The 19,845-nt window shown below is 47.8% G+C and overlaps 1 long non-coding RNA gene across 5 annotated transcripts in view; it reads left to right on the forward strand.

Annotated features, from left to right (window-relative positions):
- LOC106834964 (uncharacterized) overlaps positions 1-19,845 on the forward strand; it is a 145,364-nt gene that overhangs the window by 112,419 nt on the left and 13,100 nt on the right. For 4 of the 5 annotated variants that reach the window (XR_011499554.1, XR_011499556.1, XR_011499555.1 and 1 more), the window contains 2 exons: positions 1,306-1,451; positions 8,572-8,745. This is a non-coding gene — a long non-coding RNA (uncharacterized lncRNA). Of the gene's footprint in view, positions 1-1,305; positions 1,452-7,130; positions 8,048-8,571; positions 8,746-19,845 lie in introns of those variants that run through there. The other variant, XR_011499558.1, reaches the window with a different exon arrangement.

The raw sequence follows: 19,845 nt of genomic DNA on the forward strand, positions 1-19,845 counted from the left end.
TCAGGTTCTGTACTGTTGTTCCAAGTTGATGAAGCTATCATAGAAGGTGGTTCTGGAAGGGCAAATCTTGAGAACACAGGAGAACCCTTTCCTCCTCTGATCCCTTCTGCTTTCTGCTCTTCATTCCCTCTGACTTCCCCATCCCCCACCAGCCTGGAGCCTCAACATTTTGGTCTCTAAATGGGTTTCATGTGAAGATGAAAGGAGTGAGGCTTAGCCCAATGTGTAGCTTACAACAAGTGCTTAATAAGCTTAGCTATGATCACAATCATTGTAGATAACACAAAAGCAGGGCTGCTTTTTCTCATGGACATTGTTCTTTCCCACATCATTGGTCATCTAAATTATAAGACTATATCTTTTTTCAATAGACCTTTTTTTTTTTTTTTGAGGAAGATCAGCCGTGAGCTAGCATCTGCCACCAATTCTCCTCTTTTTGCTAAGGAAGACTGGCCCTGAGCTGACATCCGTGCCCGTCTTCCTCTACTTTATATGTGGGATGCCTGCCACAGCATGGCTTGACAAGCAGTGCCATGTCCACACCCAGGATCTGAACCGGTGAACCCTGGGCCGCCAAAGCAGAACATGTGAACTTAACTGCTGCGCCAGTGGGTCGGTCCCATCAATAGACTTATTTTTAACGGCAAAGATGAGAAGCAAGCAATCCACCCTATTCTTTGTGCTGACTCAGCTATTCCAGCGGAGAAGGTTTCTCCTCTGTGGCCCGGACACTCTCCAGCCTCCTCCTAGGGCTGGCACAGGTCTCAGGGCTGTGGGCAAGTGAGCGCCAGACTCCCTTAGGGACCACTTCCTTAGGCACAGGAGGCACTAGGGCCATGAGATTTTTAGGGGCTCATAAAACATCTTAATTTATTTTATTTTGATTTTAGATCAAAGAAAATATGTTAATGTAGTACACTATTAATGTAAATTAATACACATCAGTGTGAATTAATGTATTCATCTTTATACCAACACAATCATAAAATATAATTGTTGTTTATTTTTTCGTTGAGGAAGGGCCCACAAAGGCAAAAGTGCCCAGGGTCCGTGGAAGTCATTATGCCGCCCTGGGCCCCCATCAGTAAGAGTGTCTCATGTGGATAGATGCTCCGCCCTCTCCCAAAGTGCTTTCCCACTTGTCATCTCATTTCTGATTCTGATTGCTACCACCAAGTCCCAAAGGTAGCCAGGATGGTGACTATTTCTCCATCCACACAAACAGGCCAAGGTTTGGAAAGAAGAAGGGACTTGTCTGATGTCACCCAGTCCTGAACTTTTTGCTGTCCCTTATTGCCATTTCAGGGTCCTTTCCTGCCAGGGAGACCTCGGGTGAAGGAGCTCCTGCTCCTGAAAGGAAAGCCCCCTCAAACTGCCTCCAAGCTCACTTGACATCTTCCACAGCTACCCCCTGGCCACCGGGAAGTGAGCCACAGGTCTGAACAGCGCAGGTAAATATTAACCACATTATAATTCTGGTCAGAACCATGGTTGACGAAAGCTGTGAAGCTGTGGTCGAGGGGTTCTAATCAGTGCTCTAGGAATGCCCTGGCTCAGTCAGGGTTCTCCAGAGAAGCAGAACTAATAGGAGATTAAATAGACAGAGATGGATGGATAGATGGGTGGACGGATGGATGGATGGATGGACAGATGAATAGTCAGAAAAATAGATGAAAGAAAGAAAGAAACATAGATAGATGGATAGATAGATAGGTGATAAAAAAGATAGATAGATGATAGGTAGACTGATTGATTTTAAGGAACTGGTTCACACAATTGTGGGGCCTTGCAAGTCCGAAATCTATAGGGCAGGCTGGCAGGCTGGAGACTCAGACAGGGGTTGGTGCTGCGGTGTGGAGGCAGAATTTCTTCTTCTCTAGGAAACTTCAGCATTTGCTCTGAAGGCCTTCAACAATTGGATGAGGCCCGCCCACATTTCTGAGCATTAGTAGTCTTCTTTACTTAAAGTCAACTGATTGCAGATATTTACCACAATTGCAAATACCTTTACAGCAATACTCAGATTAGTGTTTGATTGAATAACTGGGCACTAAAGTCTGGCCAAGGTGACACATACAACTGACCATCACATCTCCCATGCCATATTGGCTGAGGTCAGGCCTTGCTGGCTTATTCGACCACTTGAAACCTCTGTAATTGCCCTCCTGCCTCTCCAACTAGGAAGGCCCAAGTCAGGTTCTCAACTAGGAGGGACCTTGAACCCCAGAGCCCAGTGTCTAGCATTTTTCTGGGTCAAAGTGATGCTCTATCCCCAGGGGTCGTCATCCCAGCTCATTGCCCCTTGCTGCCAGCACCTGCCCTGTCATAGCAATCGTAAGCAATGACCAAAAGTGAGCACTGTCACTGCCCTCCCTGGGGAGCCCTGGCTTCCTGGGCTCTGCAGTGCTAGGTGCTGTGGCAGTTAGGACCAGCCAGGAGGGTTCTGCTTTAGGGTCTTGAGCTCCTCCCTCCTAGGTGGAGAGAGAGCGAATGTCTTTGCCTTCCCATCAAGGGGGAAGCACAACCCCTCCAGGGGTCCCCACTCAGAGGAAGCCACTTTAGAGGTAGGCTGCCAGCACGGGCCTCTAAAACCCCAATGGTGTCCTGGAGCTTAGGGGCTACCTGGATACACTGGAAGCATCTAAAATGTTCAAACTGCAACTCATGACACACATGTGGTTGTCCTAAAATCAAGTTAACAAGTCTCCACCATCATATATTTGGAAACGTGAAACAGAATAAAAAGGAGATAGTAGAAAATATCTAAGTGCATTATCTTAGTCCATTTTGGCTGTTATAACAAAAATACTGTAGATTGGGTGGCTCAAACAGCAAGCATTTATGTCTCATAGTTCTTAAAGCTAGGACGTCCAAGATCAAGACACCAACAGATTTGGTGTCTGGTAAGATTCATAGATTGCCACGTTCTAGCTGTGTCCTCCCATGGTGGAAAGGTCCAGGGAGCTCTGTGGGATCTCTTTTGTAAGAGCACTACTCCCACTCGTGGGGACCTCACCCTCATGACCTAATCACCTCCCAAAGGCCACACCTCCTAATACCATCACGTTGGGGGTTAGAATTTCAACATATGAATTTGGGGAGGGGGCACAAATGTTCACTCTATAGCATTCTGCCCCTAGCCTCCCAAAATTCATGTCTTTCTTACATGCAAAATACATTCGTTCCATCCAATAGCCCCAAAAGTCTTAACTCATTCCAGCACCAACTCTAAAGTCTAGTTCCAAAGTCTCATCTAAATCCCCTATGAGTGAGACTCAAAGCACGAGTCATCCTGAGGCAGTGTTCCTCTCCAGCTTCAAACCCATGAAACCAAGTAAGTTCTGTGCTTCCAAAATGCCAAGGTGGGACTGACGTGGGGTAGACAGTCTCATTCCAGAAAAGAGAAATAGGAAAGCAAAAAGGTATATGTCGATGCAAAATAACCAATAACCATTCTATAGATAAGAGGGGTAAGGTAAGTTTTACTTGAGCCAGGGTGAGGATTATAACCCGGGGAGGCAGTTTCCACAAAGGAAGAAAGTGTTTGGGAGAAGCATGGTTTTCAGTTCAGTTTTATACCGTTTCAGAACAAAGAACATGCATTAAACATGCCCAGGATACATAGTCATCAAAGTTCCAAAGAGATATTCAGTTGCAAGTTAGCAGGTCAACATGACCCTGATGTCTGGAAAGGGACTAATATGGACATTACTGATAGGGTGCTATCGATACTGGTGTAAGAGGGGAAGTCTGCATTCTTACCTTAAGAGGGTGCATTCTTTACTTTAATGGTTAAAGCAGATGTACAATGTATGTTTGATAGGCCATAAGTCAGGCTTCTTTAGTTCAAGCCGAATCCGTTTTCAACCACGATAGCTACCCCATATACCCCAATATGTAAAAATTTTGAGGCCTGCCCAGTGGTGCAGTGGTTAACTTCGCACGTTCCACTTCAGTGGCCCAGGGTTCGCCAGTTTGGATCCTGGGTGCAGACATGGCACCACTTGGCAAGCCATGCTGTGGCAGGCGTCCCACATATAAAATAGAGGAAGATGGACACAGATGTTAGCTCAGGGCCAGTCTTTCTCAGCAAAAAGACAAGGATTGGCAGATGTTAGCTCAGGGATAATCTTCCTCAAAAAAAAAAAAATCTCTTGTCAAGTAAATGGGTCCCAAGTAAGTCCCAAACCTAGCAGGGCAAACAACATTAACCTTTAAGGCTCCAGAATAATCATCTTTGGCTTGATGGTCTGCCTTTCAGGCCCACTGGGCTGGCAACAGCACCCCCACAGCTTGGCAGGATGGCCCACAGTAGCTCTCTGCCTGAGCCCTGCCCCCGTGGTGGCTCTCTGCTGGTGCTCTGAGGCTCTCCTGGACTGGAGTCCCAAACTGGTGGCTCTACTTGGCCACTCTGTCCTTTGAAACCTAGGTGGAGGCAATCAAGCTTCCTGGCCCGTAGTACACTCTGAGCCTGTGGTGGGAGTGGCAGCCCTGATGATCTCTGAATCGCCTCCGGGGGCCTTCTCCCCTTGCTTTGAAGAATAGTCCATGTTTGCAGCAGAATAGCATCATGGTCCAGTCCTGTAGGTCTAAGAAGTCCAAATTCTTCCTTCGTTTTGTCCCATTTTCTCTGTTTCCTTTAGTCCCAGCTGGCAGGGTTTCTGTTGCTCTAATCCCATCTCTGTTGAGATACATAAGGCCTAGTTTACATCCATACTACTCTCCTTATCAAACTGTCCCTTGACCACACCCTTTGTGTTCTCATGTTTTGCAATATGAATAGGCTGAGGATTTTCCAAATCTTTGAGTTCTGCCTCCTTTTTGCATAACAATTTCATCTTTAAGTCATTTCCCTCTTCTCACATTTTATTATAAGCAGTCAGGAGGAGCCAAGCCACACCTTCAACGCTTTGCTTAGAAATTACTTCAGCTAAATATCTAATTTCGTCACTTGCAAGTTCCACTTTCCACAAAACACTAGAACATGAACACAATTCGGCCAACTTCTTTGCCACTTTATAATTAAGGATCACCTTTCCTCCAATTTCTAATAACATGTTCCTCATTTCCATCTGATACCTCATCAGAATGGCCATGTTTCTACCAATATTCTACTGAGGATTATTAGGTAGTCTCTAAGAAGACTGAGGCTTTCCTACACCTCTCCTCTTTCCTCTCTGAGCTCTCCCCAGGATCACCTTTCAAGGCCCATTCATGGCAGTGTAGGCTTTTGCTAGCATGCACCCCAAACTCTTCCAGCCTCTAGCCATTACTAGTTCCAAAGCCACGTCCACAGTTTTAGGTATTTGTTACAGCACCTCCCCACTTCTCAGTACCAATTTCTTAGTCTATTTGGGCTGCTGTAACAGAATACCATAGACTGGGAGCTTAAACAACACACATTTCTTTCTCGCAGTTCTGGAGACTGGAAATCCAAGATCACGGCGCCAGCACATTCATTGTCAGGTGAGAGCCCGCTTCCTGGTTCACAGACAGCCATCTTCCTGCTACGTCCTCGCGTGGTAGGAAGGGCTAGGAAAGCTCTCTGGGGTCTCTTTTATAAGGACACTAATCCCGTTCAGGAGGGCTCCACCCTCACGACCTGATGCCTCCCAAAGGCCTCACCTCTTAATACCATCACATTGGGGATTAGGTTTCAACATATACATTTTAGAGGGACACAAATATTCAGTCTACAGCAGCATCTTATATAGTCATGGTAAGTACTGGTTCATGAAACTTTTGTTGCAGTTTATACTGATTTGTACGTGTACTTGCATTAGGTCTTGATGCAAGATATCTTTCTTATTATGAAAGTATTAGAAAGTCACCAGTATATCCAAACAAGCCATTGTGCAGATGGAGAAATTGAGGCCTAAATTAGGGACAGGATATGTTTAAGGTCTTGTAATGAAGAAGAACAAAGAAGGATTAGAATTCATCGCGTGGTCTCCTGACCTAAGCCCACGTGCTCCAGCTGGCTGCTGGGCTGTGGTTACAACACCCGCCCCACCCCGGGATCCAGGACTTGACACTACAGGGAAGTGCAAGATCCCCTAACAATCTTCAGCACATCTTGAAGAAGCAAAGAGAAAAGCTGTCTTTCCTGCGGGTTGGGCTTTTCAGAGGGCATTCAAGTATACAATCCGGCATTGGTGATCATTTTACAATGTGTACATCTCTCAAGACATCAGCCTTAAATGCAAAGTGATTTTGCTCCTTGGGGGATGCTGTCTTTTGATATGTTTCTGTCTGCCCACCATCCACTCTCCTGGCTTCTAACCTCTTTCTTTTGGGATGTCTCCGCACCAGTCAGGGTTCCTTTCGAGAAGCAGCGTGGTCAAGGTGATATAGAATGAGAGGGTTATCGTAGGGATGGGACCCACTGCCCTGTTGGGGCTGGTAGTGGGGTCTCTGATCAGGTATTGAGCCTGAAGTCACCCAGACCAATAATCAGTGGGGAAATGAGACGTGGACACGAGCAAGAACAAACTGGCACCCCATCGATCTCTGACTGCCTCCCACCTCGATACCATGGGTGACCTGCAAGGGAAGCTGGCGCCCCTCACCAAGAACTGTGCGCATACTTGACAGGCTGGAGGAGAAGATTTGGCAGGATTAGGGGCAGCTGCAGGGCCAGGGGCTGCCCCATGTCAGCAAGAGGAGACAGCAGGTCAGGGGCACTGGGTGCACCCACAGCACTGGCTTCTACTTCACTTCCGTCTTCCAAAAACCATCCAATTCTCACGTGGCTCCCACTAACCCTGAACCATACAGGGAAGGGAATTCCAGGCATTGACACTCCAGTTTCATTCAACTGGCACAGAACAAAGCCGCCGTTTTTAGCCATTTTTAGCGCTCTGAATAAATATAGTGCCTAAGTGAAGAAGCAGCAGGGACTGGAAATCTAGAAAACCCCAACATCCTGAGATTGACTGAGTGTTCTTCTTTACAGGGCCTGAGTGGGGGCGGCATGGCGGCTTTGCACCTCAACATGTCCTCCTTACAGACTTCCCGTCACCCTGTAACCTGCAGATTCAGAGCCTCACCTGCCTGCGGATACAGGATCCCAAGAACGTTAACAAGCCAGAGGCCTGATTCTTGCCCCTACCTGGTGACTTAGGTGCCCGCCTCACCGCCTGTTATGGACTCAATGTCTGTGTCCCCCTCAGAACCACATGTGGAAGTTCTAGCCCCCAAAGTGATGGTGTTCGGAGGTGGGGCCTTTGGGAGGTGATTAGGTTAGATGAGGTCGTGAGAGCTGAACCTTCATGATGGGCTTGGTGCCCTTATAAGAAAAGGAGGGGACCAGAGCTCTCTCTCTCTGTCTCTCCACCATGTGAGGACACAGCAAGAAGGCAGCTGTCTGCAAGCCAGGAAGAGGCTCTCCCCAGGAATTGAATCTGCCGACAATTTCATCTTGGACTTGCCGGCTCTAGAACTGTGAGAAATGCTTATCGTTTCAGCCACCCAGTCAGTGATATTTTGTTACAGCAGCCCAAATTGACTAATACAGCCCTCGAGTATCTCTGGGAATCCCCAAAGGAGTTCTTATTAGTGCTCACAAGCATGTCTCTCCACTTATCACCTTGTAGAGTCTGCCACATTCTTCCTCTCCAGAATCCATTCCCTTTTGTTATCATCTGCTGCCCAGGAAGACCTTTACAGAAACCACACTGCTACCAGGCCAAATGGTCTGGCCTTGACACTGCCCAAATTGACACAGCAGAGTGGGGTTCTAGCAGCCAAAGGGGTAACAGCCTCGACTCTATATCTCGGGCATATTTTGTTGTCTGAGCTCTGAGAAGCAAGATGCACTGGGCCCAGAGGTCGCAGGTCTCTCAAGAGAACCGTAAATCACGCTGCTTTCGACGGAGTGCTTGCTCCTGGGATTAAGTTCCAGCCACCTAACTCCTCCACCGTCTTTCACCACCTGGCAATCCAGGCCTGCAGAATGCTACCATGCTCTGCCCCTGCGTGGTTAGGGAGCTCTGTGGACTGTTTGCAAGTCCTCAAGCTGAGCCCCTCAGCAATTGCCTTGCAGTTTGTGAGTTAATCTACCCAGTTATACCCCTTTCCTGATCTCAACCCCTAGCAGGTAAAATGTTTCCCTGACCCTCACTCAAAAGGAAGGTGGTCCAGATTTCCTCCCAGTGTCCTTCTCTCAGTTGGGATCAAGATTCAGCACAGGCTCTCAGGAGGGACACCCTGCTCCCAACACTGTTCATCCTTTACCAGTTTAGAGAACGTAGAAGTTCCAGCTAGGTCTTTATGTCCCAACTGCAGGCCTGGCTGTTCTTATAACCTTCTGAAACTTGCATTTAAAAAGAGAAAACTCTGCCAGAATAATGCAAACTGTGTGGAGTGGTGTACATGATTTGGCCAAATTTGAGCATTCCGTATATTGCGATATGGCAGATAGAGGTTGTCATAGCAAGATGAGTGCCTTGCAGCTTGGTGTGCAAATTAATCTTGTGAGGTAGTAGAGCCTCACGAGAGATGGTCAGCAGAGGGGCGGAGAGTGTTTCCTTGCAGCTCACAGAAATGATGATGCCTTTCTTTCCATAACAGACAAATACTTATCAACGCAGCCCATCTCTTGTGCCCTTTGCATCTCGTTCCACATTGCCATTGGCTGTGAAGGTCATCCCTTTTAAGTGGCACCTCACTTCAGATGGGAGAAACATCTGTTCCAGAATAGAACATCGGTGGGTGCCCGGCCAGCAGCACTCACTTACACAGAAGGTAGGGATCTGAGTTCAAGTCCCCACTCTACTTTTTTTCATGCTGTGTGGTCATGAGGGAGGCTGGGCAGGGAAGTCAGCCTTCCAGGCTGCAATTAGACAGCGATGTGGAGTGAGGAATTTGGCTGCTGAGAATGTGAGTGTCATGAAGGCCTTGCAGGAAGTCAAGGACCCTTTAGGGACTACAGGAGGCTGCCCCTTCATCAGCCAGCTCCTGCTATATGGAACACTTATGCAGGGATGTGTGTGTGTGTGTGTGTGTGTGTGTTCACACAGGACCTACCTCTTAGAGGCTCTGGGCTTACAGCAATTCCCAAGGTGGCTGCCGCCTCTACCTGAAGAATGCTAGTCTCAGGCAGCATCCTGCATGGCCTCAGAAGGAGTGGGGATTCCTGAGGGATCCTTGCCTGAGTGGGTCCTGACTACACAGCTAAGGGTGCTCCTGGGGCCTGGTTTCTGTCCAAGGGATTTCTATAATCATATCAGGGATTACCCTCCCAGGGGTCTCCGGTGAGGAACAACCCTAAGAAGCCCCTTTGGGGCTGGCTTCCCACTCACTGTCTTCTCCACATTACTGTGGTCAGTTGTCATTGATGTGTCCCCTAGTGAAGCCTTTGTTGGGTGGCTCCAGTCATTAGGTGTCAGCATCATCTAGCAATTTCCTTGAGCTGCCAGAGGAGAATTGTCCAAGACTGGCAGCTCAAATTGTAGCCCAGTAGAATGATTTGGTGGTCAAGGGGTGCCCTGAGGTCAAAATGAGGGTTCCACCAAGGCCTTCCTGCCTCTCTGGTCTAGACCAGGAGTTCTTCTCAGAGTTCTATCCCTCGTGCTAACATTGCCCAGCCTTCATCAAAACAGTTGAAAAATAAAAAGGTAGAAAAAATAATTTTAAATAGTAAAGTAAGCTAGAAGATAACATTCTAAAAGGAAAGCAAATTGACTGGCAAAAAGTAAACAGTGCTGATAACAAAAACAAAGACCCACAAACAACACTCCCACATGGGGCCCAAAGAGGTAGGTGACCACGGGTTGCGGACAGCAATTTTCCTGTGGCCAGCGGGGGCCAAGCTGTATTCCCAGCAGGGTCCCCAGAGGTACCGTCCAAGGCTTGGGGGCTATGTATGCCACCCAAGCTGCAAATGGCAGCCCCTGAAGCGCAGCACTTGGAAGTGGATGACACAGTGGCTCTGGAACCAGCAGTCCTAGTTTTCATGCCCTGCCTGCTTTGCCCTCTTTCCAGACAGCTCCTCTAAAGCAGATCAAGGGCAGCACTTCTTCAGAGAGTCCTTCTAATTCCATCAACTAAACCTTCCTGGAGTGTCTGCTCTAAGATATGCCCCATACTAGGGCCTGGAGCTCCGTTTGGCCCCACTGCTCACAGAACTCTCGGTCTAATGGGGATACTTTTTTCCCCCAGTTTTATTGAAGTATAATTGACCAATAAAATTGTAATATATTTAAAGTGTACAATATGAGGATTTGATGTACATATGCATTGTGAAAGGATTCCCACAATTTAGTTAATTAACACATCCATTACCTTTTTTTTGATAAAAACACTTAATTTCTACTCCCCTAGCAAATTTCAATTATATAATATAGTGTTATCAACTATAGTCTTCATGTTATACATTAGATCCTCAGACTTCATTCATCTTATAACTAAAAGTTTGTACCCTTTGACCAACCTCTCCCTATTTTCCCCACCCCTCCTCCCAGCCCCTGGCAACCACCGAGATTACTTTTTTTTTTCTTTTTTAGATTCCACATATAAGTTATACTATGCGGTATTTGTCTTTGTCTGGTTTATTTTACTTAGCCTAATGCCCTCTAGGTTCATCCATTTCCTTCTTTTTTAAGGCTGAATCATATGCCATTAGGTAGATAGATAGATAGACAGATTAGATAGATAGATAGGGAGAAAGAAAGATGATAGATGGATCCATCGCACATCCTCTTTATCCATCCATCTGTCAGCGGACACTTAGATTGTTTCCATACCTTGGGTACTGTGAATCAGGCTGCAATGAACATAGAAGCACAGATATCTCTTCAAGATCCTGATTTCATTTTTTTTGGATATATACCCAAAACTGGGACTGCCAAATCAAATGGTAGGTCTATTTTTAACTTTTTGAGGAACCTCCATACTGTTTTCCAGAGTGGCTGCACCAATTTACATCTCCACCAACAGTGCGCAAGAGTCCCCTTTTCTCCACATCCTCGAGGACACATTATCTCTTGTCTTTTTTATAACAGACATTTTAACAGGTGTGAAGTGATATCTCATTGTGGTTTTGATTTGCGTTTCCCTGATGGTTAGTGATGTTGAGCATCTTTTCATGTACTTGTTGGCCATTTGTGCGTCTTCTTTGGAAAAATGTCTATTCAGGTCCTTTGCCCATTCTTTAAGTTATTTGGTTTTTTTACTATTGAGTTGTGTGAGTTCCTTGCATATTTTGGATAGTAACGCCTTATTGGATATGTGGTTTGCAAATATTTTCTCCCATTTCATAGGTTGCCTTTGCATTTTGTTGATGGTTTTCTTTGCTATGTAGAAGCTTTTTAGTTTAATGTAGACCCACTTGTTTATTTTTGCTTTTGTTGCTTTTGCTTTTGGTGTCAAATCCAAAAGACCATTGCCAAGGCCAACGTCGAGGAGGTTACCCCCTATGTTATCTTCTAGATGTTTTATGGTTTCAGGTCTTATGTTCAAGTCTTTAATCCATTTTGAGATGATTTTTGTGTATGATGTAAGATAGGGATCCAGTTTCATTCCTTTTCATTTGGATATCCAGTTTTCCTAACACCATTTATTGAAGAGACTATCCTTTCCCTTAATGGGGACAACTTTAACTGTTTAAAACGATCCCTAAGGAGCCTTCACATAGATGGCTTTAATTAAGCCTTTTTTGTTGTGTAATATAGCATACAAAGGAAAGCGCTTAAGACATAAATGTACAGCTTAACAAGTTGTCAACACTTGTGTAGCCATCACCCAGATCAAGACATAAAACATTGCCAGCTCCCCAGAAGCCCCCCGCGTGCCCTTCTCGTCACAACACGAACCTCATTCACATCCCAGACTTTTGTGGTCATCACTCCCTTGCTGCTCTTTATACTTTGCCACCTAAGGGCACATCCCGCAACACCATGGATTATTTTTGCCTATTTTGAGGTTTATATAAATAGAATAATACCATACGTATTCTTTTTTAATTCATATTTTAAAACTTTTTATTTTGAAATAATTATAGGTTCACAGTTGCAAAAACAGTATAGGGAGGTCCCATGCACCCTTCACCTAGTTTCACCCAGTAGTACCGTCTTGCATAACTATAGTATAATATCACAACCAGAACATTCGCATTGGTACATCCACTGACTCTATTCAGATTTCACTATGCATTTGTGTGTATGGGTGTGTAAACTTCTATGCTTCATGCATATTCTTTTTTACGTGACCTCTTTCACTTAATATTGTGCTTTTGCAATTCCTCCATATTCATTTTCATAGTATACTTTTTGTATGAATGACCATATTCTCTTTACCCATTCTACGGCAATGGACAGCTGGGTGGTTCCAGGGTTTGGATATTGTGAGCATCATTGTCCATGTTTCCTGATGCACATGTGTATTCATTTCCCTAGTGTATATAACTAGAAGTGGAATTGCTGGGTCATTAGGTGTGGCTATCTTCAACTTTATTAGATAATACAAACTTTTCCAAAGTGCTCGTCCATTTTACACTCCCCCTAGAGAGTTCCAGGGGTCCACATGCTCACCAACGCTTGTTAATTTTTGCCATTCTGGTGGATAAGTAGTGGATCTCATTGTGATTTTCATCTGCATTTCCCTCATTTCTAGGAAATCAAGCACCATTTCACACATTTATTAACCATTTGTATTTCCTGGTTGTAAATTACCTGTCAGTTCTTTTGCCAATTTTTCTATTAGGTCATCTGTCTTTTTCCTAATAACTTGTAGGACTTTAAAAAATATATTCTGGATATAAGCCCTTTGTCTGTTTTATGTGTTCCAGATACCTTTTCCTAATCTGTGGCTTGCTTTTTCACTCTCTTCATACTATCTTCTGAAAAATATGAATTCTTCATTTTAATGTAGACCAGCTTGTCCATCTTTTCCTGATGCCCGGTGTCTCTCATGCCATGTTTAAGAAATTTTTCTCTACCCTTAGGTCATGTAGATAGTCTCCTTTATGATCTTCTGAAAGCTTTATAGTTTGACCTTTCACATTTAAGTCCTTAATCTACCTAGACTTGATTTTTGTGTGTCATGTGAAGTAGGAGTCCTCTTTCATTTTCTATCCTTATGGGTACCCTACTGTTCCTGCAATTGATTGAGAAGACTATTCCCTTCCCACTCCTGTGCAATGTCTCCCATGTCATAAATCAGACTTTATATATGCATGGATCTATCTCTGGGCTCACTCTTCTATTCCATCAGTCTGTTGGTCCATCCTTATACCAAAACCACAGCAGGCAGATGTCTCTCAACAGCTATTGATCCAGGCTGTGCTCCTTAGAGATTAGAAGACTAAAAGTTAGGTATAGCCAGATTGGTAAGGATCTTGAAAATCAGTTGGAAAAGCCTGGACTTGACCTGGGGAGCAAAGGGGTTCCCCACCATGTCAGAGAGCAGAAGAGAGAGATTCTGAATGAGCATCTTAGGAAGAAAACCTGTGAGTCAAATCACATCTCAGCACGGGAGCATGGAGCTGAGGGAAGAATGGGGGTGTTACTGGAGTGGTTCAAGGCTGAGATCACAGGGGCCCGGATGAAGGACGTGGCAATGGAAACAGAAAGGAAGTGACGTGTCCAGGAGACATTTAGAAGAGAAAGTTGAAATCATGGCACTTTGTCATGAGTCAGTGGAAGAGGGAGGAAGTTGGAGACTGAAAAATGATGCCAAGCTTTCCAGGCCGGAAACTGAGAGATGATTCTGGTTTGATGAAAGAGGCCCATAAAGTAGTTGGGGGAGTGTGTTTTCCACCACTCAGTCCTGAAAGTTCAATTCGTGTTCCGGAGAATCAATCAGAGTGGTCCTGACTGCACACAGATCCTCCCAGCCAGGCCGCTGAGCAGTGACACGTCACCCGTGGTTTTGGACTTTGGGGAGTTGAAGCAGGACTTTGAGCCATATTAGAGCCCCCTTGGGCATTGTTGATTGGATCTGCTTTGCCGTCTGAACCCAGTTTGATCATCAGGACATCCTAAAGCACACAATTTGACAAGTTAGCAACTGCCTTTCCAATGGCAAAGGTCACCCAGATTAAAACAGCAGCAGCAACAAAAATAGCAATCAAAACTAAAGGAAAAACGAACTTAAAAACCCAAACAGCTAGCCCTGGGCTAATTCACGGAACACTATGAAACATATCTAAAAGGTGCAATGAATACTTGTAAATATTCTTTTTCTTGTTGGCCTCCTGTGTTTAAATGCGTGTAGCAACCTTCCTCTCAATCTCCTACCCCTGCTGATACACGCCAAAGCATTCAGGTCTAATATTATTGCTGAAAAGCCAAAAGCATATTTACAGAGACTGAATGTGGATAAGGAACAGATAAATCAAGTCTCTTGAGAAAATAAAGTCCCATAGCAGATTATGTTGTGAAAGGACTAAAATAGGGTTTGCAACACAATTACACCACCAATTGGACTTTTAAAAAGAAGTCATTCACATTTTAGGTCATAAAATCATTCCCTTAATCCCTTAAACATCAAATAAAATTGAGATTTAAGATAAGATTCACTTGGTTAAAAGTGATATGAAAATTTTCCGCAAATAATTAAAAGGGATTTGACAACATAATAACTGGCTAATTCCAGCACATATTTAATAAAGAATGGGTTAGGGGAGGGGTTGGTGTTTAAGTGGGGTCTTTTTTGGGGTTTTTTGGGTTTTTGGCTCTATGAAAATACAAAAGCCTCTCATTCTGAGTACTACTGATGTTTGCAGAAGAAATCAATGGTGCCGTGAAAGCATGTCCTGGGCATGAGGTGCTGCGTCAGGAAGGCGAGGCCCCGGGAGACATCTTCCTCTGAAAGACAGCCAGAGTCCCCAGTCAAATGACGCTAAGATGTGGCCCGGGCATGAAGCTGATAGCTTGAATTTCTGTAGCAGCTCTCATTTGTTCTGCGGTGGGAGAGTCAATGCTGACTTTTCTCCTGGGTCTCAGAAATCCCATGCACAAGCCACCCACCTTCAGATGTAGAAAACTTGTTTCAGAAAAGCCAAAACCCGCAAGTGTTGTAGGGCTAGATGCCCATCCCTCTCGTTCATTCACTCATTCGTTCATCCCTCCACTCAGCCGCTCACTCCTTCATCTGTTCACTCACACGCACACTCAATCATTCACTCACCCATTCACCCACTTATCTGTTCGTTCACTCACTGATCCACTCATCCACTCATTCATCCACTCAGTCACTCACGTACTCACTCATTTCACACACATTTCTTGAGTGTTTGCTGTGTGCATGCTGAGGAGGCTGCAGCGCAGACCAGGTCTTGGCCCCTTCTCCCAGGAGCTCACGTTGTAGTGAGAGACAAAAGTACAAAGTAACCAAACCACAGGGCAGAGGAAAATGAGGACAACTGCAGTAAGAAGATGCAGGGAGTGCAGAAGGGGAAGTTAATTCCACCTCTAAAATTCTACATCATTTGCTTGTCTCATTTATTGCCCCTCTTCCCCACTAGAATGTCAGCTCGGTGAGTGCAGACGTTTGCATCTGTCTTGTTCACTGCTGTATCCTCTGTGCCTAGAACAGTACCTGGCACATGGTAGATGCCCATTAAAATATCTGTTGAATAAATGAATGAATCGTGAGAGAAGGAGGGAGAAACTTGATGAAGCTCTCTTTGGAAACACTTCACAGAGGCAAGAATCCTGGCCATGGGCCTTACCAAAAGAGAATGGTCTTGGTGGACAGCCAGAACTGAATAGCCCCTTGGTCTGAGGGGGCAGCTGGTGGAGTGGGGGTGGGTGGGAAATTGCATGGTGTATTCAGGGAACAGAGTTGTCCAGCACAGAGGAATGTAGGACACCAAACAAGAATGGTGCCAGATCAGGTTGGGAGCAGATGACTGAGAGCAGTCAAAGCCAGGTGGAGGTGTTGTGTGTTCTCTTGCAAGTGTTGGGGTCTCTAGAGAAAGAAATCTGACATCCGCTTACTGACAAGGCTGACTGCCTGCTGGATCCGAGGCTTGCACCCTGGGAGACTGCAGAAGAGCTCTGATTCCCTTTACCAAGGACCTAGTGAGCATCTGGGTCTGCGAGAAAAGACTAAAACAGTGGAAAGAACTAGTAGCAGAAGCTGTAGCAGGAAGGGCCCTGGCAAGGCGGGAGGTAAGGGGCAGGCCTCAAGCTGAGCCTCACAGCCTGGCTGTCAGCCTCATGATGGGGATGGGCCAGCTGGTCCCAAGGGTCCCTGCAGCCCTGACATTCTGAGATTCTAATTATAGAAGTGAAAGCTTCATTCCAGAGAGCTGGGGAAATCCTTGGGATCAATTTCACCTCCCGGGGCTGCTAGTTCAGCTGGCACTGAGGCAGTTAAAAAGGAATGGAATAGAAATCCAGAGAGCCTGCATCAGCCTAATTGTCTCTCAGCAGACTTGTTTGCTTCTAGATGTCAGCAGCTCTTTTAGGAATGCAGAACAGCAGCCTTTTCACAGGCAAGAGTTGGGGCTTGGTTCCTGATCTTTTCTTTTTGCGCTGTGAAGAGGACCTGTCTTATAGGCCAAGAAGAAATCAAAGACCAGCTTCCTTCCAAACTTTGCTTCCAAAAAAGCAAATAAGAAAGGTCGGGCTGTAGTCCGAGGTACTACAGGGCAAGTCTGGCATAAACAAGTCTCAATTTTCACGGCAGTCCATCCCACAGGCAGCTGAGAGGGAAGCCCCCATTCCAGAAGGCTCAGCTGAGCTGCTCTTTCTGGGTCTGCGCAAGTGGGGCCCATGGGAGGCCAGTGGCATTGGGCATCATTCCTGGCACACAAGCTGTGCCAGCACAGAGAACCCAGCTTAGGGAAAAGGGCTATGACCAGTCAAACGACTGGTTACTAGAAAGTCACCAGAACTAGTCATGAAAAAAAAATAAATACACACCTCAAACAAGCTCTAACTGGTTATTTTTGTGGTTTGACTGAATTCCACTGTCTGAAAAGTGTGAGTGTAGCATGGTCCAAGCTGGATGCCAACCCCAGGTAGGCCCAGCAAATTCACTCAATATATTTAAGGTTCAAAGTCAAAGGTTTCCCGTCAATGCAGAGGGATAGGAGGTGACTGGGTGGGGAGAGCAGGGAGGAGGCCAAGTTCAGCCTTGGCACCTGATGTTGGCAGCACTATTGCTAGATGGAGGGCAGAAGTAGGGTCAGGAGGAGAGGCAAAGCTGTGTAGCCCGATGAGATTGAGGAGCCCATGGGACAGCCTCGGAGAGAGGCCAGGAAGGAGTTGGGAGGACAGGTCTGGGCTCCAGACAGAAATTCCCTTCAGGCGTCTCCACAGTGGTCTTCTTGCGTGTGGGGGCGGGGCCAGGGGGTGAAGTTCAGTCTGGGTCACAGTCAATTGGAGGAGCTTAAGGAATATCCAGGTGGACATGTCCAGCAGATTGTTGAATACACAACTCTGGCGCTGAGGGGAGAGGGAGGGCTGGTGAGCCAGTGCTGGGAGCCCCAGGGAGTGACAGCCTTCTCTCCCACCCTCATCCTCTCCTTTGTCACCATGGCCACCAGGACCACACAGTGGTTTCTGGTTCAGCCAAACTCCTCTGAGTCCCTGGAGCCCTGTGCTTGAGGCTTCTCTGGGGACCCAGGGCCCCTTGCCGGGCCAGCCTCCTCCTGCCCTCGTGCCTTCATCCTCAGGCTTGTCCTGAGGAGTCTCACTCTCCAAGGTCTGTCCTCTGCCCCCTGGCTCCCCTCCCCTGGGCCCACCATGGACAGCCAGGCCAAGAGCTCAGTGGTGGGGAGAGGCCTGGGCTGCAGGCTGTGTCCCCCTGGGGCCTTCCGCCATGTTGGGCACATGAGCTGAGCCATCTCCGTGCTGTGGTGGAGTGAGGTTCTGCCGCTGGGGCCACATCCAAAGCCCTGTGTGCACCTTGGCTGGGCCAGGACCTGCCTGAGGGCCAGCGCCCAGGATGGCCTGCTCTCCTTTGCAGAGAGGCCCAGCACCAGGGGAGGCTGGGGAAGCCACCAGCCGGCAAATGGCAGTGCCCTCCCACTTGCGGGGAGCAGCCCGCACCACAAGGGCTGTGGGAGACGGCTGTTCAGGCAGGAGGCGGAGGGGACCCAGAGCTGAGGCCCTGGCTCTGTATCCCTCTGATGGAAGGAAAGCGGGGAGGGACAAAAGAAGAGAGGAAGGAGGGGAGGAGAGCAGGAGAGAGGGAGGGGGCGCCCATGGCCTCCCTGGGAACCCACTGGAAATGCCCCGTGAGCCAGAGCCAGGCCAACTAGGGCCAGGGTGGCTGCTTCTGAGACACGTCCTGTGCTCTCGGCGACTGTGTGCTTGGCTGATGCCACCTTCCACAGGTGACCAGGGTCACGCAGACCAGGCCAACAGAGTCCCCAAGGAGAAAATCTCCCAGCGACCCAGCATTAGACCCATTGCTCCTGGTCATCTTGGATGCGGCTGCTGGATCCGCAGAGCTGAGGACACAGGGACCCCGGGCTGGCCCTGACTTGCATGTGACCCTGGGCACAGCCCTGCCTGCTGTGGGCCTGGTCTCCCTGCCTGTCAGCAGCTTGGGCTGGGGGCCTGGCTCACCTGAAGGGCCCTGCTTGTCCCTCCCACAGGCTCCCAGGTACCGACCAGCACAGGGCTCAAGGTGTACCAGGGCCCCTGGGCCACCCTGGGTCAGCTCTAGCTGCCCGCTGCCCAGGGACAGGAGGCCATGGCAGCCTTGGGCCCATCTATTTCCACCCCTCCTGTCCCATCGTGGCTCCAGGGACAGGGTGCTCCCTCCCACCATAGGGTTGATCAAGAGTACTATCCCAAGCTTGTCCCTCCCCCTCTTAGGGTAATGCCAGTCTGGGCACACCTCAGAGAGCCCAAGAGACCAAGACCACTCCCAGACCATCAAGTGTGGGCTCCTGGGGCTGAAAGTTGGTCCCCAGGCAGGCAGTGTCCTTTACTTGGGTGGTGGCTGCTTGTTTTCTGCTCTTGTTCATTTTATTTTTAGCCCACTTCACCAGCCTCTCTCCCGGCCTTGGCAGAACAAGCGCGTGCCCAGGGAAACTGGTGGGCACATTAGTGAAGCAGGCGGCCAGACGGGTCCGCCGAGGGGCTGGGAGGCCGACTGAGACAGTGTTTGCTTAGCTTCATCTCTTTATTAGTGCACTTAGAAACTGCTATTTATATTTTAACCCTCCAGGGACAGCCATGAATCTCTGGATGAAAAGAGTTGATGTATTTCCAGTCTTGAAAGTAAGAAATAATCAGTAGTCACAGACTTCGCCAAGACTGCCAGGGGTGGGAGGCTGTGCAGTGTGGCCCTGAGATGCCCTGGAAGTAGCTGCCAGGGGCAGTGGTCGTCGCCATGCCCACAACCCCTCAGCTTGCAGGGTCTGTGTTCTCCAACGCTAATTGGGGCCATTGGTGGTGAGGATCAGAGGACAGAAAAAGCCTGTGAAAACTGTGGTGGGCAATCTCCAAAGGGTTTCACACCTGGGAAAATGGAGACTCCTCCCCTCCCCCAACCAGAGCAGCAGAAGAAGGTGCCAGAGGCCACCCAGGGAGTGGAGTGGCCAGGCTGGGGCCAGAGCCAGGACCAGGGCTCCTTCCCTCTATGCAAGAAAGTTGCATGCCCCAGCCCCTGGAAGCATCTGTGGAGAGCACTGCACCCCATCTCTGAGCAGGTGCGGATGCCCTGGCCCAGCTCCCTCTGCATAGCTGCCAGGCCAAGGCAGGCTGGTCTCCGGGCCTCAGAGGCCCCTGTGGGGTTGGTGCCCGAAAGGGGTTGCTTGAGCCTCTCTGATCCTACCACTGCCTTCCGAGAGAGGCTGACAGGGGGGAGTGAGGCCACTAGGGGGTCAGTCTAGGCGGGGGTTGGGGAGGAGGATAGTGGACTCCTGCGTTCAGCCCAGCC

The sequence above is a fragment of the Equus asinus genome, chromosome X, assembly GCF_041296235.1.
Source record: "Equus asinus isolate D_3611 breed Donkey chromosome X, EquAss-T2T_v2, whole genome shotgun sequence".
NCBI classification, from domain to species: Eukaryota; Metazoa; Chordata; class Mammalia; order Perissodactyla; family Equidae; genus Equus; species Equus asinus.